This window comes from Cynocephalus volans, chromosome 7 (assembly GCF_027409185.1).
Source record: "Cynocephalus volans isolate mCynVol1 chromosome 7, mCynVol1.pri, whole genome shotgun sequence".
NCBI classification, from domain to species: domain Eukaryota; kingdom Metazoa; phylum Chordata; class Mammalia; order Dermoptera; family Cynocephalidae; genus Cynocephalus; species Cynocephalus volans.
In genome coordinates, this window is record NC_084466.1 from 64097969 (window position 1) to 64123967 (window position 25999).

Sequence of the window (25999 nt, forward strand, 5' to 3'; positions counted from 1 at the left end):
ATAATTAAAAAATAAAATAATCCCAGGTGAGTTTGGTCAGATTACATTGGACTCTGTAGTAGGCAGAATAATGGTCCCCCTAAAAATGTCTACATACTTGTATTAGTCTGTTTCTGTTGCTTTTAACAAAATACTTGAAACTGGGTGATTTTTAAAAAGAATGAAATTTATTGCTTACAGTTTCTGAGGCAGGGAAGTCCAAAGTCCATCTGATCGTGGCAACAGTGACCCAGGAATCTCACATGGCAATATGGTGGAAGCAAAGAGAACAGAGAGAAAGACAGACTCTCTATTCTTAACTTGTTTCAACTCACAAGTTCAAAGTCACATCTTTGAAATTAAAACAAGTTATCTGTTGCCAAGATATAATGGTGGGGAAAGCATAGGGTATATATTCCTACTCCAAAAGGGAGAAATAGGCCAAAGGAAGGGTGCAACAGGTCCTAAGCAACTCCAAAATCTAGCAGGGCAGGCATTAAATCTCAGAGTTGCCATGTCATGTACCTTGATTCCATGTTCAATGTCCTCTACATGCTGGTGTGAGAGTTGGATCCCAAGTCCTTGGGCAGCTCTGCTTCTATGGCTTTCCTGATTTCAGGCCATGCTTCAGCTCTCCCAGGCTGTCGTTCCACTCTGGTAGCTCCATAGGTCTGGGGTCTCCATGGTGGTCCTGCTCTCATGGCCCACTAGGCATGGCACTGATGGGTTTTTTCTGCTGCAACTCTGACCCCAACTTTCCGCTCTGCATTGCTCTAGTGAAGGCTGTTTGTGGTGACTCTGCCCCAGTGACAGATCTCTTCCCGGGCCCCCAGTCTATTCCATACATCGCTTGAAACCAGGGTGGAGGCTCCCAAGCCTTCACAGCTCTGGCATTATGTGAGCCTGTAGACCTAACACCACATGGACTCTGCCAAGGCTTCTGGCTTGTGTTTTGCAAAGCTTTGGGTCCAGCCACACATGTACCAATGTAACCTTGGCTAGAGCAGCTAAAGCAGCTGGGGTGCTGGTGCTGGAAGCAGCTTCCTAAGGTGGCCCTGGGCAGAGAGCTGGTGAAGGGCACCTCAGGCCTGTTCTCCAAGACCACTCTGTCTCCTTGGGCCTTTGGGCCTGAAATGGAAGGGTTGGCCCCAGAGGATTCTGCAATGCCTTCAGGGCCTTTTGCCCCTTCTCTTGATAATCCTTTTTTTTTTTTTTTTTGTATTAATATTGGGTACCATTGGGTTTTTCTTCTGAAAATGCTCTCTGCTTCTCTACCACATGGGCCAGCTGCAAATTTTCCAAATCTTTATGCTCTGCTTCCCTTTTAAATTCTGGCTTTACATCATGCCTTTGCCACCATATCTCAGAGTAGACAGTTAGAAGTAACCATGTAGCTTCCTGAATGTTTTGCTGCTTAGAAATTTCTTCCACCAAATATTCTGGTTCACAATTCTTAAGTTCCAACTTCTACAAAGTCCTAGGGTATGGATACAATTCAGCCAAGTTCCTTTCCAGTTCATAGCAAGGTTGATCTTTGCCCTAGTTTCCAATTAATTCCTTCTTATTTCTATCTGAGACCTCCTTAGAATGGTCTTTACAGCCTATATTTCCGTAAGCATTCTGATAACCATCACTTAACCAGTCTCTAAAACATTCCAAACTTTCTCTAGTTTTCTTGCCTTCTAAACTTTCACCAGCATCTAGGCTTTTTCTAGCCTGTTCCTCCAAATTCCTCTAGGCTTTGCCCATTACCCAGTTCCAAAGCCACTTCCACATTTTCAAGTATTTGTTATAAGCAACACTGGTACCAATTTTCTGTATTAGTCTGTTTCTGTTGCTTATAACAAAATACTTGAAACTGGATGATTTATAAAGAAAACGAAATTTATTGCTTACAGTTTCTGAGGCTGGGAAGTCCAAAGTTCATCTGATGGTGGCGGCAGTGACCCAGGGGTCTCACATTGCAAGATGGTGGAAGCAGAGAGAGCAGCAAGAAAGACAGACTCTCTTCTCTCTTCTTTTGAAGCCCTCAGAACCACACCCCTCATCACCATTTTTAATCCATTCACTACAGCATGGTCCTACAATCTAATCACCTCTTCAAGGCTCCACCTTTCAGTTACAATAATAGGATTTCCCACCCTCTTAACAGTCATAGTGGGGACCAAGTGTCTAACACATAAAATTTAGGGGACAAAATTCAACCTTCACTGAGTTTTGGGGGAACATAATCAATCCACTGCAATACTAATCCCAGGAATCTGTAATTATGTTACATGGCCTGGGGGAATTACAGTTACAGACAGAATTAAGGTTGCTAATCACATGACCTTGAAAATGAGGGGATTATCCAGATGGGCCCAGTGTAATCACAAGGGTCCTTATAAGTAAAAGAGAGAAGCAGGAGGGTCAGAGTCTGAGTGATTCAATGTGACAAAGTTTTGAACAGTCGTCGCTAGCTTTGAGGACAGAAGGAAGCCATACATGAGGCAAAGAATGCTGCAGCCTCTACAAGCTAGAAAAGACAAGAAAACGTATTTTCTCCCAGAGCCTCAGAAAGGAACACAGCCCTGCTGATATATTGATTTTAGCCCAGTGACAGCCATTTTAGACTTCTGACCTCCAGAATTATATGATATGAAGTTTATGTTAAGTGACTAAATTTATAATCATTTGCAGCAGCAGTAGGAAACTAATACAGGTCCCAAGAGATTGAGTGATATTGGCTGCACTGATGCCATGAAGTTTTTGGAGCTCCAAAGCAGTATAACTGCCAAGTGGTTTTCTAAACTCCCCCAGGAATATCTTAATTTTTTTCTCTCTCTAATCATCAAAGTGCTTTGAACATAATGTAGGCTCTTAAAAATATCTGTTGAATAAATGAATTTTGGGAAAATATAGAGTCTGTGAGCCGTAGCTGTTGTATTTTCAGTAGGTGGAAAATTTTAAAGATTAACCATCTCTCTCTCTAACTGGTTGTGAATGAATGCCTCTAATATCAATGTGACGGTTAATTCTATGTGTCAACTTGATGGATCAGGGGAGCCCAGATATCAAGTTAAACATTATTTCTGGGTGTGTCTGTGAGGGTGTTTCCAGATAAAATTAGTAACATTTTAAATGGTGGTGGAATCAGTAAAGCAGATGGCCCTCTCCAGTGTGGGTAGACATCATCCAATCACTTGAAGGCCCGAATAGAACAAAATATGGAGGAAGGAAGAATTCATGCTTTTTTTCCTACCTCACTGCTTGAGTTGGAATATCTCGTCTCAGGATTTACATCATCAGCTCCTCTGGTTCTCAGGCCTTCAGACTTGGACTGCATTATACACCGATTTCTTGGGTCTCCAACCACAGGCAGTATATCGTGGGACTTCATCTTCATAATATGCAAGCCAATTCCTCATAATAAATAAATATCTTCTCTCTCTCTCTCTGTGTGTGTGTATACACACACACATATATATGTATACACACACACGCAAAGGTACTTAAAAAGTTCATGAAGGATTCACATTATCTTTTAATTCTATTTTTCCATGAACTTTTTGAAGTACCCTCATGTACGCGCGTGCACGCGCGCGCGTGCGTGTGAATCTTATAGGTTCTATTTCTCTAGAGAACACTAACAATCAGAAGCCAGTAGCTAAATTATACAGACTTAAAATAACAGAGTGTTTTTGATGGTAATACCCAGCTTTATTTTCTACTTACAGGGAAAATGTGGGTTCAATTTAAAAATCAATGCCCAATAAAATTGACAAACCATTAGCATGGCTAACAAAAAAAAGAAGAGAGAAGACTCAAATAACAAAAATTAGAAATGAAAAAGGCGATATTACAACTGATTCATCTGAAATACAAGGACTCATTCAAGACTACTATAAACAACTATACGCCAACAAATTTCAAAATCTGGAGGAAATGGATAAACTTCTGGACACACACAAGCTCCCAAAACTGAACCATGAAGACGTAGAAAATTTGAACAGACCAATAACAATAAAGGAGATTGAAGCTGTTATCAGAAGGCTCCCAACAAAGAAAAGCCCAGGACCAGATGGATTCACAGCAGAATTTTACCAAACATTCAAAGAGGGATTGACACCGATTCTTTACAAACTATTCCAAAAGATTGAAACAGACACAAATCTCCCAAACTCATTCTATGAAGCAAACATCATCCTGATACCAAAACCAGGTAAAGATATAACCAAAAAAGAAAACTACAGGCCAATATCCTTGATGAATATAGATGCAAAAATCCTCACTAAAATACTAGCAAACAGAATACAGCAACACATACGTAAAATTATTCATCACGATCAAGTGGGATTCATCCCAGGGATGCAAGGTTGGTTCAACATATGCAAATCAATAAATGTGATACACCATATTAATAAACTCAAACACAAGGACCATATGATCATCTCTATAGATGCTGAAAAAGCATTTGATAAAGTTCAGCACTCATTCATGACAAAGACCCTCTATAAGTTAGGTATAGAGGGAAAGTATCTCAACATAATTAAAGCCATATATGCCAAACCCACTGCCAATATCATCCCGAATGGGGAAAAGCTGAAAGCTTTTCCTTTAAGAACAGGAACTAGACAAGGATGCCCACTCTCACCACTCCTATTCAACATAGTGTTGGAAGTACTAGCCAGAGCAATCAGAGAAGAGAAGGAAATAAAGGGCATCCAGATTGGAAAAGATGAAGTCAATCTGTCCCTGTTTGCAGATGACATGATCCTATATATCGAACAGCCTAAAACCTCTACGAAAAAGCTGTTGGAATTGATAAATGATTTCAGCACAGTAGCAGGATACAAAATCAACACACAAAAATCAGTAGCATTTCTTTTCTCCAATAGTGAACATGCAGAATGAGAAATCAAGAAAGCCTGCCCATTTACAATAGCCACCAAAAAAATAAAATACTTAGGAATTGAGTTAACCAAGGAGGTGAAAAATCTCTATAATGAGAACTACAAACCACTGCTGAGAGAAATTAGAGAGGATACAAGAAGATGGAAAGATATTCCATGCTCTTGGATTGGAAGAATCAACATAGTGAAAATGTCCATACTACCCAAAGTGATATACAAATTCAATGCAATCCCCATCAAAATTCCAAAGACATTTTTCTCAGAAATGGAAAAAACTATTCAGACATTTATATGGAACAATAAAAGACCACGCATAGCCAAAGCAATGCTGAGCAAAAAAAATAAAGCTGGAGGCATAACACTACCTGACTTTAAGCTATACTACAAAGCTATAATAACCAAAACAGTATGGTACTGGCATAAAAGCAGACACACTGACCAATGGAATAGAATAGAGAATCCAGAAATCAACCCACACACTTACTGCCATCTGATCTTTGACAAAGGCACCAAGCCTATTCACTGGGGAAGGGACTGCCTCTTCAGCAAATGGTGCTGGGAGAACTGGATATCCATATGCAGGAGAATGAAACTAGATCCATACCTCTCACCGTATACTAAAATCAACTCCAAATGGATTAAGGATTTAAATATACACCCTGAAACAATAAAACTTCTTAAAGAAAACATAGGAGAAACACTTCAGGAAATAGGACTGGGCACAGACTTCATGAATACGACACCAAAAGCACAGGCAACCAAAGGAAAAATAAACAAATGGGATTATATCAAACTAAAAAGCTTCTGCACAGCAAAAGAAACAATTAAAAGAGTTAAAAGACAACCAACAGAGTGGGAGAAAATATTTGCAAAATATACATCTGACAAAGGATTAATATCCAGAATATATAAGGAACTCAAACAACTGTACAAGAAGAAAACAAGCAACCCAATTAAAAAATGGGCAAAAGAGCTAAGTAGGCATTTCTCTAAGGAAGATATCCAAATGGCCAACAGACATATGAAAAAATGCTCAACATCACTCAGCATCCGGGAAATGCAAATCAAAACCACATTGAGATACCATCTAACCCCAGTTAGGATGGCTAAAATCCAAAAGACTCTGAGCGATAAATGCTGGCGAGGCTGCGGAGAAAAAGGAACTCTCATACATTGTTGGTGGGACTGCAAAATGGTGCAGCCTCTATGGAAAATGGTATGGAGGTTCCTCAAACAATTGCAGATAGATCTACCACACGACCCAGCTATCCCACTGTTGGGAATATACCCAGAGGAATGGAAATCATCAAGTCGAAGGTATACCTGTTCCCCAATGTTCATCGCAGCACTCTTTACAATAGCCAAGAGTTGGAACCAGCCCAAATGCCCATCATCAGATGAGTGGATACGGAAAATGTGGTACATCTACACAATGGAATACTACTCAGCTATAAAAACGAATGAAATACTGCCATTTTCAACAACATGGATGGACCTTGAGAGAATTATATTAAGTGAAACAAGTCAGGCACAGAAAGAGAAATACCACATGTTCTCACTTATTGGTGGAAGCTAAAAATTAATATATAAATTCACACACACACACACACACACACACACACACACACACACACACACACACACACACACACACAAAACCGGGGGTGGGGAAGAAGATATAACAACCACAATTACTCGAAGTTGATATGACAAGCAAACAGAAAGGACATTGTTGGGGGGAGGGGGGAGGGAGAAGGGAGGGAGGTTTTGGTGATGGGGAGCAATAATCAGCCACAATGTATATTGACAAATAAAATTTAAAAAATATATATAAATAAATAAATAAATAAATAAAATAAAAAATAAAAAATAAATAAAAATCAATGCCTAGTCTTAGCATACAGTAAAGACTTCCCTCATACAAGAGAAGCTTCATTTCTATTCAGAGGCATGTGGAAGCTCTTTAGGCTGGCTGGTGAAAGAGCTTGTGACATTCTGGTCAGCACAGCTGACACCCATATCATGTACAACACTAAACACTAGGCTTATTTGAAGAAGGAAAGACAAGTAGAGCATATCAATGAATCATTACAGCATTTGGTCAACTAAGAAGGGCTCCCAAGAGGCCTGTTGTCATTGTCTTGTGTTGGAGTTGCTGTCACAGAGTCAAACCAAGTGTAAATGAAAAGGTCTCTTAAAAAATGCCATCAGTTGAAAGTTGCTGACTGGAGAACCCTCCTGGGAAGAGATGTGCTTTTTGTATTGAGTTGTGAGCTCTTAGTAGTCAGAGTTGACACAGCAGCTACACTTGCTGGGCATGTGTGGGCAAGGGGACTTTTTTTTTTTTTTAAATGTTCATTGTTCCTGACTAGTGCTGTATTTCTGTAGCATTAAAGCAGTCCTATTGTTACAGTGACAAAAAGCATATCAGTCAATAGAAATATGTGCAACATGTAGAACAAAATGAAAGCCTCGCTGATTTCTGTTGCCACTCTAAGTTGAGCTTGGCTGGAATATAAGAGGGACGAGCAAGGAAGGAAGGCTGGAGATGGGAGTTTAAAACCATTTTAAGGAGTTGGACCCTTATTTCATGGGCAGTGAGAGCTATCGAAGGGCTTTGTATAGTGGGACATGATCTGATTGGGAGCCTACTGAAATTTGCATTTGCCTTCCTTGGCGATGTAATATTCCTTAAGGCAGTGCTTCTCAAACTTTAATATGCATAGGAATTACCTGGAATCATGATAAAATTGGTAGGTTCTGATTCAGTAGGTCTCCGGTGGGGCTCCAGATGCTGCAGCAAGCTCTTGGGTGATGCCAGGGCTGCTGAGCTAGGGACTGCACATTGAGTAAAAAGTCCTAGGCACAATCATTTGTGAGCAGCCACCATTGACATTTTCGGAGCCTGTAAGAAGGCAAGGGAGAAGCTGGATAGCACACAGAAAGCTCTTTTCCATACTCAAGTAGCTGTGTATTGTCCTGAAATGACCTAATTGCCCGGGCAGAGAACATTGTGGCAATGTCATTAGTCATACATTCTGAACACTTTGGTCTGAACCATCATTGAGACTCTGCTCTTTCAGCTCAGGACTTTCTGTTTCGGCGTGGTCTTTGTGTGCCCAGTTACCAAATGGACTTTTGGTAATGAACGAGTCCCATGGGATTCTCTTTCAACATGTGAGAGACCAACTTAGTTGGGGAAATCCCTGACCAAGTGGATCCAAGTGCTCCCTGCTATAGGATTGCCAATCACACCTGCCAGACAGAACTTAAAGGAAAGGCTTTTTGTTTCAGAAGATGTCCACCTGGAGACAGAGGATAAAGTTCCAACTGCCTCCCCAGTTGTCTGAGGACTGCGGTTTATATAGGTAAACATACTGGGGAGACAGGGTGCAGGTCTTCAAGTGTGATAGACGGCTGCTTCAAAAACAACCTTAGTTTATCATTAAGGGCTAGCTATAAAGGGGAAACAATGTTAGTTCTATAGTGAATACATGAGTGTGGGGGTTTTCTACATTACACTTCAAAACTCCTTTTTCCTGCTGTCTGCAGTGGGATTGACTTCCCTATTTTTTGAGATTGACATTAAGCCAAGAACATCAGATTCTTCAGATGTAACCACTGTGCCTTGATTTAGGGATGCAAAAGAAGGTTGCAGATAAATAAATTAGATTTTTTTAAATTGATGTTGCAGAGAGAGAAGAACACAGGACCTCTATAGTATTTGTTTTGGTCGATACAGCACATCTATACACCACTGTATAGTATAAATGAGATGATAAATGTAAAGTACTTAGCTCAGTATCTAGCACACATCCAGTATATGGTAACTATTATTACCAAAATACATATGTTATAGAGATGATGAACAAGCTAACTAAAGCAACATGTACAGAGCACTTAGAAGAGTGCCTGGCATATGGTAGATGCTGAACACATCACAGCTTTCATGATGTTGATGATGATGATGAGACAAGGAGGAGGAGAGAAGAGACTGGGAGGAGGAGGAGCAGAAGCAGGAGAAGCAGAAGAATGAGGAGCTTGGTGGAGAGTTGGGGAGAAGAGGGTTACAAAGAAAGCTTGGCTTAAGGAGGGATAACAGCAGTGGAGTGCTGGTAGATATTCCAAAACTGGCATTCACACGCCACTGGATAAAGGGCAGGATAGGATTATCCTGAGTCTCCAAGGCTGATTTTGTGGTGAGAGCATGCCTGTGAGGTGTGAGGAGGTGTGGCAGGAGTACACAAGGCTTTGGAGTCCTCCCTTCATTCCTGCTAATGGCAATGACAGTCATACTCCAATTAAGACTGGCTGTATACTTATGGCTAAAGTGGTAGATTTTACGTTACATGTATTTTACTATGATAAAATATTTTTAGTTAGAAAAATAGCACTAAGAAAACTGGTGAGATCAAAATAAATAAATTTATTAATAGTTAAATTAATTAATAGTTAAATAAACAAACAAAAAAGACTGAGGGTACTCTATGATAGCCATGTCTGGAATTAAGATAGTCAAACCATTGTAACTTGAAGCACCCCTCTTCAAGATCTTCTCCACCTCCTTCAGTTTCTAACCAGTTTTCTCTCTTTCCTCCTGGCCATCATCTGAAACGGGCCTCAAGTTTGCAGGTCCTGAGAGTGGCGCTTCACCAAGTGGCCTCTGAGGACCCAACTTAGAGTTGCTGGTCTTTGTTGAGCTCACCCTATGATGGAGTTTGAATGTGTTGTCCCCTCCAAAACTCATGTGGAATTTTGATCTCCAATGTGGCAGTGTTGGAAACTGAGTCATGGGGGCAGATCCCTTATGAATGGATTAATGCTCTCCCTGGGGGAGTGGGGAGTAATGAGTGAGTTCTCCGCTCTCTTAGTTCCCATGGGAGCTCGTTGCTTAAAAAGACCCTGGCACCTTCTCTCTCTCTTGCTTCCTCTCTCTTGCTTCCTGTCACCATGTGATCTGCTTGTACCTGCCGGCTGCCTGCCAATTTCCGCCATGAGCAGAAGCAGTCTGAGGCCCCTGCCAGATGCAGCTGTCCCAGAATCATAAGCCAAATAAACCTCTTTTCCTTATAAATTACCCAGTCTCAGGTATTTCTATTACAGCAACACAAAACAGACTAAAACACCCTAGTGTGCACAGGCAGTCAGTCAGTGGTCAGTTTCTCCAGGCAGAGTCCCATTTCCTAGCCTGTGCTCTTCCAACCTGATATGGTTTGAATGTTTGCCTCCTACAAAGCTCGTGTTAGAGCTTAATCTCCGATATGAAACTTGAAAGGTGGGACCCTTAACAGGTGTTAGGACCATGAGGACTATACCCTTATGAATGGATGAATGAGTTCATGGATAAATGGGTTATCACAGAGTAGACTGGTGGCTTTATATGGAGAAGAAGAAGCATGCTAGTATGTTCTTGTTTCACTAACCATGTGATACCCTGTACTGCCTCAGGAGCCTGCAGAGAGTCCCCACCAAGAAGGCCCTCACTGGGTACACCTCCTCAAACTTGGACTGTCCAGCCTACAAAACTGTAAGAAAGAAATTTCTTTTCTCTATAAATTACCAGGTTTTTGGTGTTATGTTATAAGCAACAGAAAATTGACTAAGACAACCCTGGATGTCAGAAACTTCTTCCAAGCCCTTTCTTACCAGGAAAAAGATGGAAAATATCCCTCTTTTTGTGCCTATCACCCCTTTCTCAGCACTTGTACTTCTCTGCTTTATATTAGTTAGTTGTGTTAAGGTCTTTTCCCATTTTCTAGTGATTGGGACAGATGCAAGAGCTTTGAATTCTGAAAATCATAGATCAAATTTTGGCTCCGTTTTAGGCAATGTATTAAACTTAGATGAGCTTCCATTCCCTCTCCTGTTAATAGAATTACCTTCCTGTAATAAGACTTTGGGGGGATTAAAAAGGTAAAATAACGTACTTAATCATACTTCAGCAACCAACAATAATTATAATGCAACCAAAACCACTGCCTTGCATTTCTTGAGGATCATCAAAGGTGATTGTACTCATAACTCTCCACCCAACTTATTTGCATTCCTTTTTCTCTCTCCTTGGGTTCATTTCCACCCAGCTCCAAACACCTCTTCTTAAAGCGAGTTACTCAACTCACAATAGTTCGTGTTGTATGTATGTCTACGTCTTCCACAGCATCCAGCACAGAGCCTACCACACAGTGACGGTTCAACAAACATCTGTGAAATTGAATGGAGTTTATCAGAATTCAGAGTTCTTACTACAAAAGTGCTACAGTAAATAACTTTTTCTTCTGAAAAAAATTCAACCTCAGTCACCTCGTTCATTGCAAACCTCGCCCCCCCCCCATCAGTCCCAGGGCAGAAAGAACGACCTGAACAAGATGTGGTGTTTCCTTGATAAAAGGCTATGACACATTATTCCTTCTCTTTAGCATCCCTCCCCTCCCCTATTAGCATTAGTACATTAGTATTCAACAGGACAGTGACCAGGGCATGACCTCGATCAAAGTGAGGATGCTGTGTGCTTCTCTCCAACTCTGGAGTGCCTCCAGTTCTCTTCAGGATATAATGGGATGTTTTCCTCCAAAAGTTCACTGCCTAGTTTTTCAGAGGTATACAGTTAACTGCAGTTATTTTTTTCAGTTCACTTTTAAGAAGAATCACATTGTGCAAATTATACTCTTCTTCATCTCTATCAACCCAGATGCACATTCACACCTGCTATTGCTATTCTGATGAGAGAAGACTCCTGTCAACACTTCTTTGGTTCATATTACAGCAGTAGAATCCTCAGAGGCATGTCCTGAGTCTCACAGTCTCTATACTAGGTTATTGGATAACTCTTCCATTAAAAAAAAAAAAAGTGGTGCTGATAACACCAAGGTCATGGGTTTGAATCCCCATACTCGCCAGCCATCAAAACAAAAAAAATAAATACATAAATAAATGTGAAAATAAAAATTAAAAAGAAGAAGAAAGAAAACAGAAGAGGAAAAAGAACTTTTTTTGGAGTCCAAGAGAGGCTCACAATCTCTCATTAGTGGTGATATTTTCTGAACCAAAATCAGGATATAGTCTGGTAAATAATATTTTCTGATTTTTAATTACACAATTCATAAGGTTATAAAAATTGTGCTAAATTTACTTAAAATCTTATTAATTTATTAATTCATATCTATTAGAAGGAAACAGTTTAATGAAACCACATTTATCTGGAAAATTCATGAGATCAGTTTGCCTTGCCTGTGTGAATCGGTTGAAGAGTCAATGGGCAAACCTCTAAGAGCAGCACAATTTTTCTAAATCAGCTTGTGTTCCTGTAGCTCTAGCTTATGCTTTCTCACGAAATTGAAATGGCTTCAAAGTTATTTTAAACACATTTCAACTACCAACAGTAATTTCAACACAGCCGAAACCCTTTCTTTGCTTTTCTTAAGGATTAAGGGTGATCACATTGATAACTCTACATGACACTTCACTGCATTTTTTTCTCCTCCCTCCAATTTATTTACACCCATAATTTACTCCCAAGCATCCCCCCCACCTCCAAATGCAACCTAAACTCTCTCTTAACACACAGCCCAACATCTTTTGTCTTCTCTCTTTTATTATATAGATTGACTTTTCACTCTTTCCCAACAAGCAAGATTCCTTATATTTTAGGAGTGACAAAGTGAGAGAAACTAACCAGGCAAATACAGGATCTGCTTTACTGGGTGCACATAGTAGAAAAAGCTGGAATACCTACATGTTCATAATTTCTTGGCCCATCAAATATTCTCTTATGCAATACAACTTTTCACCTTCCAGTAACTTTTCTTAAAATTTTATGCATGGCTTTGTAATTTAGTTACTGTGTCAAACTGTATTAAGCTTAGGTCATCCTTCCAACCTCAGAAAAGTAAAATAACTCACTAATTAATGTTAAAGATTTTCATAAACAAATACTCCAATGGAACAAAAGAGAAAATCTTAAAACAGACCCACAGATATATGGTCACTTGAGTTGCAACAGAGGTGCCACTGCAATTCAGTGGGGAAAGTATGGTCCCCATTTTCAAATGGTACTTGGGCATTTTGATGTCCATGTAGAAAAAACCTGAACAATGACTTATATCTCATAGCATACACAGAAATTAACTTAAGATGGATCACAGACCTAAATGTAAAAGTTGGAACAATAAAGCTTTTTAAGAGAACACAAAGGAGAATATTTTCATGATTTAGAGGTAAACGAAGATTACTTAAACAGGACGCAAGGGACTTCTGATCAAGATGGTGGAATAGATGGTATCCAGCATCACCCTCTCCCATAATCAACCAATTTGCAAATTTTAAAATCAGCAACTGCCACGCTGGGGCTGCCAGAGCACAGGGGAAGAGGAACAGAGACCTACAGAGTTCATGAAGGCAGGAGAAGTCATGATGAGAGAAAGAAAGAACCGCTCCATCTGGAGCCCCGGCCATTTCAAGACTGGCCCTGTGGGCACATGGATCAAGAGCTGGCAAAAGCTGCAGCTGTGCCCTTTGTGGGAAGTGGCTTGGAGGCTGCAGGGGAAAGGAGGGCCTTGGTGGCGCTCAGGCCAGCAAGACCACTGACAGGGTTCCTGTGGACCCACATAGGAGTGAGAGGCCACAGACAACTGAAAAGAAGCCACTCAGAGTCCAGTTAGTCACTGCAAGGTATTGGCATATGGCCCAACCCATGGGAAGCGTTTGGAGTGCCAGTGGTTGGGGAGACGGGCCCTCCAGGAGAACACTGGGGCACAGCATGGACGACTGATCCACCCTCCAATCAGCACAGGACCACTCAGTGGAGACTGGTCAGGAATATAGAACTGCAGGGGGTGCAGTTGGCTGAAAAGACTCAGGCCCAGACCAGAGTTTCCACACAACACAGGTGTATCAGACCAAAGACCCAGAAGTACTTACAAAGTCATCAATTAAAACCTGAGCTGCACAAAAAGCCTTCCTCAGAGAATCAGCAGCAAAGCAGCAATCTAGCTCAACCACAGGGCTCAAGTGCTGGTCCCCACAGGAAGTTCCCCCATTTTAGAAGTAAGCAAAGGGCAACAAATTAGTTCCAGTGCAGGGTTTAAGTGGTGGGAATAGTGAGTAATCCAACACAGAACTGAAAGAAAAAACAAAAAACACACCGATCAGAGACAAAGTTCTGATATTAACCAGTAAAGGTCTAACATCATCAAAGAACACCTATAACACCTAGAAGGACTGGAAGCCCCTTGGGCTCCCAAGCTGGGTTGCTGAGAGGGCTGAGGGCCTCAGCCACACCCCCATGATATCTACATCCAGCTCAGTGATGACCACCAGGCTGCCACAGGAAGCACCCTAGGCTCCTGAGCTGGGGTGGTGGGGGCTGAGGGCCTCAGCCATGCCTGTCCCCCTGTGCCCACACCCAGCCCAAAAGCAGCCATCAGGCTGCCGCCAGAAGTGCCCCAGACTCCTGGGTTGGGGGGTGCCGAGAGGCTCAGCCACGCCCCCCCCCAAAGTCCACATCCAGCCAAGCCACAACCGAGCCGCTGTGGGAAGCCCCCTGGGCTCTCCTGCCAGAATGAAAGGGGTGCCATGGGCCTCGACCACACCCCCTCCTTCCTCTTCCTCTTCCTCCCACCGTATTCCTCTCCCTCTTCTCTTCTCCCCCTCCCCCCAGCTGCTCCACAACATCTTAGAATGTAAAAAAATAATAAATAAATAAATAAAACAAACAACAGGACACAAGAAGCATTAGCCATAAAAGAAAAGATTGAGTGTGAAATAAGAATATTCAACAATACCTACAATTTAGCTGAATCTTTTATAGCAGTTATGGTTGATATTTATTGGGGATTCACACTGTATCATGAATGACTACATGGATGGATCCAAATGCTCCCCCCCCACACACACACACTCACAAACTTTCATTTCACATTGATTTTGTGGATGCATTTCAGTTGCAAAACACCAGACCCTTTCCCAGCAAAGGATTTATGAGAAATACAAAAAAGAAAAGTCAGTTATGCTTTTAGAATTCTCAAAAAGACAACAGGATAGAAATAAAACTGGTCCTTAGTGCATGAAGGTCTTAAGTTGTCAGCATTATTTTAGGTCATGTGGCCCTCCCAGCTACAGAAGAAATGATCTTGTCTTTCTCAAAACTTTTTCAAAAGGCAATTCCTTGTTAGACTTAAGGACACACTTACATGAAAGGTTGGTGGTTCCAGGGAATTCTTTAAGTAAGATGCAAGACCGTCATTTGTGCATACTGGATCACGCTATCAGATGAGAGGCCGATACCGTAGATAACTTCTGGAAGCGCTGAGACACCATCATTCTTACCTGACGTATTACTTTAACAGCTGTTTTCCCAGCTGAAGTTTATGTAACTTAACTGATTCACTGACTTCATTATACTTTCTTATCCATTTTGACTTCTTCTACAAGCACTCATCTTCCTCTTAGTGTTTTTGTTTCTCTCCTTGAATCTTTTAAACGTTAACAGTGGAAACAAAATGAAAGAGGACTGATATATAAACCCAGTCTCTCTTCTCAGCCAGCAGCCTTCCCTCAGTTTAGTTTTCCAAGATGCAGTAGAGCCGAGTGTTTAATGCTGAGGCTCAGAAGCGGACATCTTCCCTCTGCCACATTCCTTGGGCAAAATACTTCTCTCCAAGCCGTAGTTTATTTCTTTGTAAAATGGATATAATGCGAATAATGTCTTGCACATAGGGTTGTTGTGAAGATTAAATGAAATACTAGACATCTAGATCTCAGCACAGAGCCCAGCATGGAGGTGTTTACTATTCGTGTGATGATCCCAGCTCTCTTGTGCCTACAGTCTATTGCCCTGCACTCGTGTTCCTTAAGGATCAACGTTCAAATGCTTCATATTCAATCAGACTCTTCTGGACTCCCAGCATGTAAGCTGCTCAGTGCCCCCAACACTAGTGTACATCACATTATTATGCAAACTGAGGAAATACAGGCACACTTAATAGATGGAGATGCAAATTTGAAGATATGGAATCTTCTTTATTCTAGCCTCTCACTTTTTTTTTTAATCATAAATGAAAAAGTGACTTGCCGAAATTTCTCTGTTATTGGTATGCATTGCTCAGAGATATGCTAAGTTCTAATGGAAACTAATTTTTGCACCATGTCAAGGACACAAAGCAATGTAGAGTATAAGTGATGTGTATTTATTTGGCATTGGGCAAGATATTTAAGGTCTCTAAGCCTCAGTTTGCTCATATGTCGTGTGTGCATAATAAGTGTATCTACTTCAATAATGATTATGAAGATTAAAATAGATAATATGATTATTTAGTACAGCCAATCATATATAAGCATTCAAAACATTTTATCAATTAATAATGCTGATGGGCTGGCTGGTTAGTTCACTTGGGAGACTGCGGTGCTGGTAGCACCAAGGTCATGGGTTCAAGTTCCTGTACTGGCCAGCTGCCAAAATAATAATAACAATAACAATAATGCTGATAGTTTTACTATAAATCAATTTCTCATCTGTAGAAGAGGATAATAATACCTCCTTATAGGTCTTTATGAGGATTAAATGAGATGATATTTAAATTATATGTGGCATAGGCTGGCCAGGTATCTCAGTTAGTTAGATCCTGGTGCTGATAACACCAAGGTCCAGGGTTCGATTCCTGTACAGGCCAGTTGCCAAAATAAATAAATGAATAAATAAATAAATAGTGTGATACAGTTTCTGATAGGTTGTAAGAACTTAGTAAATGTTAGCTTTTTTTCTTTTCTGAAACATCTCTGGCAGTTGCTTGCTTCACTGGTCTTATGTTGATACCTGTGAATAAGGAGGAGAATCTATACATTGTTTCACGAACTTTTGTAGTGCTTGAGGTTTTATGGAAGCCTCAGGTCCGGTCATATAGACTTGTGCTATCAAACTTGTTGTGTAGATTAAAATGAGTGTTCTTTTTAACATATCCAATCTATCCTTTTCCTTGAGTAAAAATTCTGCTCAAAAAAAAAAAAAAAAAGAGATAGTTTCTATTTACCCTGTGTTCATTGATTTTTGTTCACAACTCATATGGAGATTATAAACTTCATAAGCTGTTGAAACCACAAAGATTCACGCATTATGCTGTTCTCTCCCCACCCCCGCAGTCACTGCCATGAAAACGCCTATTACTTGCCGTCTGAATTCTCATAAAGCCCGGCTGGTCTTTGTCCTAACTCAGCAGCTCATTTCCCTTTCAGTGAATCAGACAGCATCATTCTTTTTTACTGACTTTCATACTTAGATTTATGAGTAGTTTGGTAATGTGGTAATGTGTCCTAATAAATGTGTTGTTGGTTTTTTTTTTTTTTTTTTTTCAACAAAGAGGAATTTGTGAAAGCAGCTAAATATAGTAATTGCTCAATACATTTTTCCTGCTCCGCACACTTTTGGCTAAGGAACTGTGTATTGTTTCAAGGACACAAAGCAATAGATAGTATAATGATGTTTTTATTTGACTTGGGCAAGATATTTAAGATCTCTAAACCTCAGTTTGCTCATCTATAAAGTGTACATAAGACTAGCTACTTCAATAGGATGATTATGAAAATTAAAATAGATAATATGAGTATTTAGTATGTTGTTATTTTTGCTTTAAACAACTGATTATCTTTTAAAAATATCTAATAAGAAGAAAGAAAGTCTTCCCATTTGCCCATACAGTTCCCGTGCATTTCAGCAGTGTCTTTCATAGGTGAAACAATGGAGCAAAGGACAAAGGCTTTGACCTGCTTCTCCAGCAGTCATCAGTGGCTCTTATTTTAGGGACAGCTCTGTAGATTTGGGGTGACATGTGGCAAAGGAACCAAAGTAAATAGTTTGCAAAATGATCAAATTTCTTTTCTTGGCCTTATTAACCTGTACTTTAATCACTTTTGCTATGGTATCAGAAAGTAGATTAGATGCTTTGGGAGTTATAGCAGTTCTCAAAAATGTTCAAAATGTGTTTTTCTTTCTGATTTTAAATAAAATATATTCATTGTAGGTTAGTTGGAATGAAAAAATATTCTAAATTTCCAAATCATACATAATCTTAAAATTTACATATAATTACTATTAATACTTTGGCATATTTCCTTTCAGTCTTTTTTTGCACATATATGTATATGTACATGTATGTTACATGAATAACATATATATTACAAAATAGGAAATCATCTTGTATATGCAATATCCAGCTTTTAAAAATAACATTATAGCATTAGCATTTTTAAAGTCATTAAATATATTTCAAAAACCTGATTTTGAATGACTGTGTAATGGTCCATTATCTGACCCATCGACGACTTATTTAACCAACACTCACTGCTTCAGATGATAAAATTATCATTCCACTACAAGTATTACTTCCAGGGGTACAATTCATTTTTTTAATGCAATGTGGTGGTTAAAGCTCTATTTATATAGTTAGAGACCAAGGGATACCTTAATGGTTTATGTACCAGCAATGGCAGATATATGGGAAATGACAGCAAATAACTTTGAGCCTCCATTTCTATCACAGCCTCTAAACTCTGACTTGAAGGAGATAATGTGGTGGCTGATGTGTTTGTTTATGGTGATAAACACTTAGTAAGTTTTTACCTTGATTCCTACATTTGGTTTTTCACTCACATGTCCCCAGAGGATCCTACAGAGGTAACAGCCTTGTTGGTGAATGAATTATTTCTTCATTCAATAAACTAAGTTCCTTGTGCTGTTACTCCGCTGTCCGCTCTGAGTTGTAAACAAATGAATTTAATTTGAGATGAAATCTGTATTTAACACTTGAGTAAAGGGGATATTGAAATCAATTGAAAGGTAAACTCTTTTTATAAATCCTACACATACCTAGCTCTTTTATCTTCAAAGGTGAGATGTCAATTGATTTTCCTCCATCAAAAATGTTTTCCTGGCATTGCATAGGTTTGCCTGAGCCAACCACACTCACTAGCCTGTTCCATTTCCCACCCCTCCCCCCTCACTCCCACCCCCAGCCATCAGCTCTGCCTGGCCCTCTGGGGATGGCTTTATGAGGGACCTGCAGCTCACTGCTAGTTTCAGAATCCATGTTACTAATGGAGCAGTTGTGCTATGGTTTGGATGCTTGTGTCCCTCCAAAATTCATGTTGAAACTTAATCCCCACAATAATATTAAGAGGTAAGGCTTTTAGGAGGGGATCAGTCATGAGAGCTTTGCCCTCATGAATGGGATTAGTGCTCTTATAAAAGGGCTTGATGAAGCCTTTTTGGCCCTTCTGCCTTTTTTGCCATGTGAAGGCACAACGACAAGGCACCCTCTTTGAAGCAGAGAGCAAGCCTTCACCAGACACCAAATCTGCTGGCACTTTGAACTCAAACTTCCCAGCCTTCAGAATTGTGAGCCATAAATCCCTATTGTTTGCAAATTACTCAGTCTAAGATATTTTTGTTATAGCACTAGGAACAGACTAAGACATGTTGAAAATAAAAGTAATTGACTATAAAACACTAGTAACTGCAAACATCTCAGCGTCCTTATCTGAAGCACCTAGACCCATTACATTCTGCGGGGTGGGGATGTGAGTGGACTAGATATCAGCGAGGTATAATGGAAATAATTTGTAGCTTTTTGGGGAGGAAGGTCAAAGAGGGGGCAGAATGGGACAAGGAAGAACATATAATCACCTAACTTCATGCTAGGATTTTCCTTTTTTGATGTGATAACAGTCAAGGAGAGGACAGATTAGAACACACTTCCCAGCCTCACTTAGGCTGTGTTCCTGGATTGCACAGATAAATTCAGCTCTGAAATTGAATTCAGCTCTGCATTGACTCTTTGAAGAGTATTTTTACACTAAATTCTGTTGTGTGTGGCTTTCTAAAAGCCATGAGGCCCTGTCTCTGGGTGCCTTCCCTAGACAACTTTCAGCTGCTTTTTGCAGTCTCCCAACTCCCTAAACATAGAGCCCCTCTATGGCTCTTTCTCCAGGAATGAGAGAGGTCCTGACGTGAAACTGACCTGAGCACCACAAGGTTCTTATACACCTCACGTTCTATTTCCTCCTGTTTTCTCTATTTGATATCCTTCAAATGGTTATGTGAAAGTCAATCTCATATTTTCCCTCTTTCCCTACACAGAACGTTTGGCTGTGCAGGAGGCAGAAACACAGAGGTGATGGATGTGTGGGTGAGCCTGAGGGTCCTGGGCTTCAGGAATTTACTCCTGAAAGTGAGAGTGAGTATTTAGGTAAGATCCCCCCATCCAAATGTACATACTTTTTAAAAAATCACGTACACACACTCAAGCACACACTTTCACACCTCTTTGAGCCTCAGCAGCTGAGAGCATGGGTAAGAAATAGAACGTGCTGATACAGCCCTTTGTTACTACTACTCCGTGTGCCAAACTCCACTAGTGTGGAGGACAGATGAGTGCAGAACAGTGGGTGGATTTATGCAATTTCTCAGAACCACAGTGATTTGATTGCCAAAAAGAGAAGCAGGGTTTTTTGTTTTTGTTTTTTATTCTTTGCCTGAGAATGATCATCCCCAGCATATAGATCAGTTCTAGGTGACATCACTGACCTGGAAAGCCAACTGTGGTACAACAGCAACACAAGGGGCAACTTTCATGACTCGTTTTAACCCAGAGAGTACATTCAGGCCCTATTTACAAAATTGTGTGACAGAAATAGAACTGTACAAATAGGCTTACCAAAAGATTCAGCTTGAATCAAAAGACACATTCATATCACTATTTTTAAAAATATTCTAGAGTTAGACTATCTCAATATTTTTTAAGTGGTGAATGCAAGTTAAAATTGGAGTACTTTAAAATGTGTTAGTTTACTCCCTTTTGAAAGCCCTAGATAAAAGCTTCTCTTTACAAAACCTTAGTGGTTAGCTGCTCCACATCAATCATTTTTATCCACGATTGGACAACTCTTCAATATTTTTTTCCTATTTCAGGCAAAGGTTTCAGTAATTCTTCCATTTTTCTGTACAACAAGAACTTGCATATTTACATATTTGGTTCCAATACAAGTCATCGAGCACTTTGGTCTTTATTATCAATGTGCAAATGTAGAGATAGGAAAGTACCTTGTGTTCCCGCTTTGGTGGAGGGGTGTGTAGGAGACAGGTAGGATGGAATTAGGGCCTGCACACCAGAACTGTGTTCACAGTGTAGCTGTAAAACATAGTAATAAGCCCTGCCTGGAAGCTGCAAGTCACATTCCAAGAAAGCCTGGAATGAGCGAAGGGTAAATTTAGCAACAATAATCTTTGCTAGATCCTGGTGGGACAGGCAGAATGACAAAGAAAAAAAAAAAAAAAGGAAGAAGAAGAATGTGTTTTGAGAACAACATTCTCATAAAAAATAATCAGAGTTGCAAAGTACACATAAAAGATATATAAAGTTTGTTTTTGTTTATATAAAATTCAAAACAGACAATACTTGACTCTATTTTTTAGAGATACATACATAAGTGGTACCACTACAAAGAAAAATGAAGCAGTAAACACAAAAGTCAGTGTAGTGGTTCCACTAGTGTGGGAACAGGCTGTGATCGGGTAGAAGCAGAAAGGGGGAGGGGCTGGTAATGTTATATTTCTTTATCTGGGTGGTACTTATATAGGAATGGTATGGTCTAAAAATCTCCCCCCAAATTCATGTGTTGGGAGCTTAATCCCCAGTGCAACAGTTTTGGGAGGGGGGCCTAATGGGATCTGTTTAGGTCATGAGGTTCCACCCTCGTGATGGATTAATGCCCTTATAGAAAGGGCTGGTGGGAGTGGGTTTGCTCTCTTTTGCTCTTCTTCCATATGAGGACGCAACATTCACCCCTGCTGGCCTTTCCAACATCCACCATTTGCTGAGAGAATGCAGCAAAAAGGCCTTGATAGAGTTTGGATATGCTTGTCATCCCAACCTTTGTTCCCCCAAAGCTCATGTTGAAATCTGATCCCCAGTGTGGCAGTGCTGGGAGCTGTTTAGGTCATGGGGGTGTAGATACCTTATGATAGATCAATGCCTTTGTTAGCTGGGCGGGGGAGGCAGGTACTGAGTTCTTGCTCTATTAGTTCCCATGAGAGCTGGATGTTTAAAGGACTTTGGCACCTTCCCTCCCTTTCTCTCTTGCTTCCTTTTGCCATGTAATGATCTCCTTGCACCCGCTGGCTGCCTGCCGCTTTCCATCCTGAATAGAAACAGCCTGAGGCCCGTGCCAGATGCAGCTGTCCCAGAATTGTGAGCCAAATAAACCTCTTATCTTTATAAATTACCAAGTCTCAGGCATTCTGTTATAGCAACACGAAAACGGACTAATACAGGCCTTTACCGGACACCAGATGCTGGCACCTTGATCTGGACTTCCCAGTCTCCAGAACTGTGACAAATGAATTTCTATTCTTTATAAATTACCTAGTCTCAGATTTTCTGTTATAACAGAACAAAATGGACTAAGACAAGGTGTTTGCTATATAATTATTCATTAAATGGTACATGTATGATCTATACATTTTTTCTTAGTCCATGTTTTATTTCACAATTTTAAAAAAGAATGTGACATAAATAAATATCTACATTAATCATCTCCAGGAAGATAAATATTTTCTCAAGGATGAGGCTTGGGGCCCATTGAATATGTAGTGATTGACACATTCTGGGTTTTACCAGAGTGAGGTTCTCACTTTGATATCCCTAAAAGCCTTTCATATTTAGGATTAGAGGCAGAGAGAGCCACTGGCTTTAATGCTGCCTTCTCTGTGGTAGTCCTTGGTCCACAGACAGCAAGGGCAGGAGCTGGAATAAGGAGGACTGGACAAAAGCTGGGGGAGTGAGATAAGGGAAGAAGAAGGCACAGGACAGGGTGGGGAAACCAGAGGTCATAGCAGGAGCCGAGGGTCAAGTAGGCAGAACTGTTGGTGGTAAGAGCAGGGCTATGTGTCAAGACCAGGCAGGGAAGCAGAGGTGTGGACAGCTGCAAATATTGGCAAGGTCTCAGAAAGGAAACTTAGAACTGCAGAGATCTGATGCTGAGTCTCCTGGCATGGGTCCAACTGAGCTGTGGAAAAGAGGGACACATGGAAACTAGAAATTAGACATCCCTCCTGTGATGGCCACAGAACGTGCGGCCCCAGATGAAGGCAATTCGAGAAATGACACAGTAGGAACAGAACAGGATTCATTCATTCTTTCATTCATTCAAATACTTACTTGAGAGCTTACTGGGGGACAGATAATACTATTCTACATATTGGAAATTCAGCATAAATGAAACAGTTCCTGTCTTCTCAGAGTTCATATTCTAGGAGTTAGCAAAGGAGCAGGAGAGACAGATGGTAAATAAGTAATTATACAACGTAAAGGGTAATTCTGTATCGTACTATCAAGAAAATAAGACAGGATAATAGGGAATGGCTTGGGGAGGGGGCCGTACTCCAGAATGGTGAGAAATGCTCTCTGGGGAAAGAGCAAGCAGAAAAACCGTGAGGGAAGATGTTACCAGCAGTTGGAAAGGAGTTAAGTGCAGAAAGTGCAGAAAGGAAGCAGAGATGAGGCCTGTGATCAAGGTCCAGCTGTCCACCATGGCTCAGGGTCAGGACTCCAGCTACCTGGGACAGCTGGAAAGATCAGTAGCTGCCCAGTCCCAGGCAGTCCCCTCCCTGCTGAGGTCCTGGACCTGTTATCCAAGCAGGGCCCAGGCTTGGCAAAGCCCCCCAGCAAACACAACTCCAATGGGGCCAACCTGGGGCGTGGTTCTAGGACATCTCAGAAGTCAGAGCCAGGCCACAGAGCCAGAAAGTTCCCCACTTAAACACATGCTTTCATTTCCTGAGCCTTTTTGTCCAAGGAAAGCTCAGATCTCTGGTTTGGAGCTTTCACCGTGATATACAACATACCACTTGAAGCACATCAAGTCAGCCTTCTAGCTGGGAAATGCTACTGGTTCTTTCATCTTGGCTTAGGATGCTGCCATATTCCAATGGTCCTGAAGTGTGTTAGTAGACAGAGACAGAGGGTGTGGAGGTCCTCAGACTCCGGACTAAGGCTGCAACACATTCTCTTTGTCGGTAGCCCTACTTTTAGAGTTTCCTGTTAAGATCTTCTAGAATACTGATCACTGAAAGCCATGGAATCAAGCATGACAAGGTTGGTGATTTCTTACAGCCTGCCTACCTCAAGGCCCACTCTTCTACATATCCAAAATTAGCCCTTAGCTGTTTACATATGCATTCTGGGAGGGCCACACAGCCAACACTGCAGCCAGATCTGGTCCTTAGTCTTCAAAAGCTAAAAGCAGTTCAGAAAAATGACGAAGAGGATAATTCTAGGTGAATGGCCAGGGCTATAGGAGAGGAAGGTAGAACTTCTTCCTGTGTCTCCTATCAAACCACCCTGGAGGTTTCCTGGATCACATCCCTGGCAAAATCATTGCTGAAACAGATGGCTCGATAATCTTCCTGGCCTACCACCATTTTGTTGACACATCAAATGAGGAAAGCTGTATGGCATTATAAAAATGTAAGAAGTCATTATTATTATTTTACAGTAGGATCACTTTAAAATCTGTTATAAGCCAAAAAGTTCAATGGATAGGAAAAATAAGCTGCTTCAGTTTAAAAGGACATGCACTGTGTGGTATAAATGACTCTCCAGAGGAAAAAGTGCTTACCAATTTCTGTGGTGTCAATGCTCCCACCACAGCTACCAACATGGTGTCACCAAACACAGAATCGGGGAGGGATGAGCATAATCCACCCCGTGCATGCTGGTTCCAGCACACCATCGGCCATGCTAAGGACTGGGGGCTCAGGCGTCAATACAACACAATTTATGGCCTCATAGGCTAATGCTTGGGCTAGTTGAGGAAATGAATCATTAAGTAAAGAACCACAAGACGGTGTCATAAATACTGTAACACAATCATTTACTGATAGCGGATACACATTTGTTCTCTCAACAGAATGACAAGATGAAGCTTTGAGAGTGGAATTTCAGGCATCAGCTACCAGTCGTGGTGGGGTGGCACCTGCAGTGCCTCCTCTAATGGATAGCTGCCTCCTACCTCCTACCTCCATGAAGGTTGGCTCTAAACAGATTATGTTCAATGATCTCAGCCAAGTGACTGATAAGTATGAGAGGAGTTGAGTCAGAGACAGGGTGACTAAAGCTCAGGCATCGGGGCTAGAGTGGCCTGCACCCCATCCTCCTAATGTCTGCTGGTTCCTCTGCTACGTGTCACTCATCTGCTGGGGGAAGGAGCGACGGGGTCAGGGCAGGGTGGGGAAGAAACACAGTGAAGAAGGGGTGGACCCCATCAACATCTCCTTATCCTTCTGCTCCATGAAGTCCAGAAATCTACTCATACCACCCCCTCCTGCAGGAAGCCCCTATTGACTGTCAAGGTTCAGGACTCAGTCACACCTGCAGGGCTGGCCTGTCAGCTCAGGTGATAGGGCATGGTGCTGACAATACCAAGGTCAAAGTTTCAGATCCCTGTATCAGCCAGCAGCCAAAAAATAATAAGAATAACCCAGTCACACCTTCTTCAGGTTTTTTGGCACCATACAATCTTTCATCCTCAACGGCTTCTGATTACACCTTTCCTCTCCCTCTTTTGTCTTTTTACACATAGGGGCTTTCCCAAGGTTCAGCCACTTTTTGCTTCCTGTTTTCTTTCCTTTCTTTCTCTTTTAATATTGACATCCACTCTCTTGTTCCTCCTCTCTATGCAGACCACGTCCCTATTTACTTGTCAAGACCTCACGTTTCTCCTGAGCAGCAGCCTCACCTTTAAATCACCTGGCACACAGCCCATCCACTAGATGCCTGCGGAACATTGCATCAGACAGCACATTCCCTAAGACCATTTCTCCTCTTGAGTCACCATTTCTCTTGATACCACTATAATTTTCAATCACAATACTCGAACTCTCAAGCCATATTTTAAGGTTTCCCTTTCTCTAGTAACTTGCACCAGTTAATTGCTGAGTTTCTCTACTTGGTACTCATTGGCACCAGCATCAGTCAGACTTTAATTATCTTTTGGGGGGCTGCTTCTCTTGCTCCAGTCCTGTAGCTGTGGAGGAGGCTAGCAATCATGGCGCCCCATCTAGCCACTGCCACAAAGCTATGTGA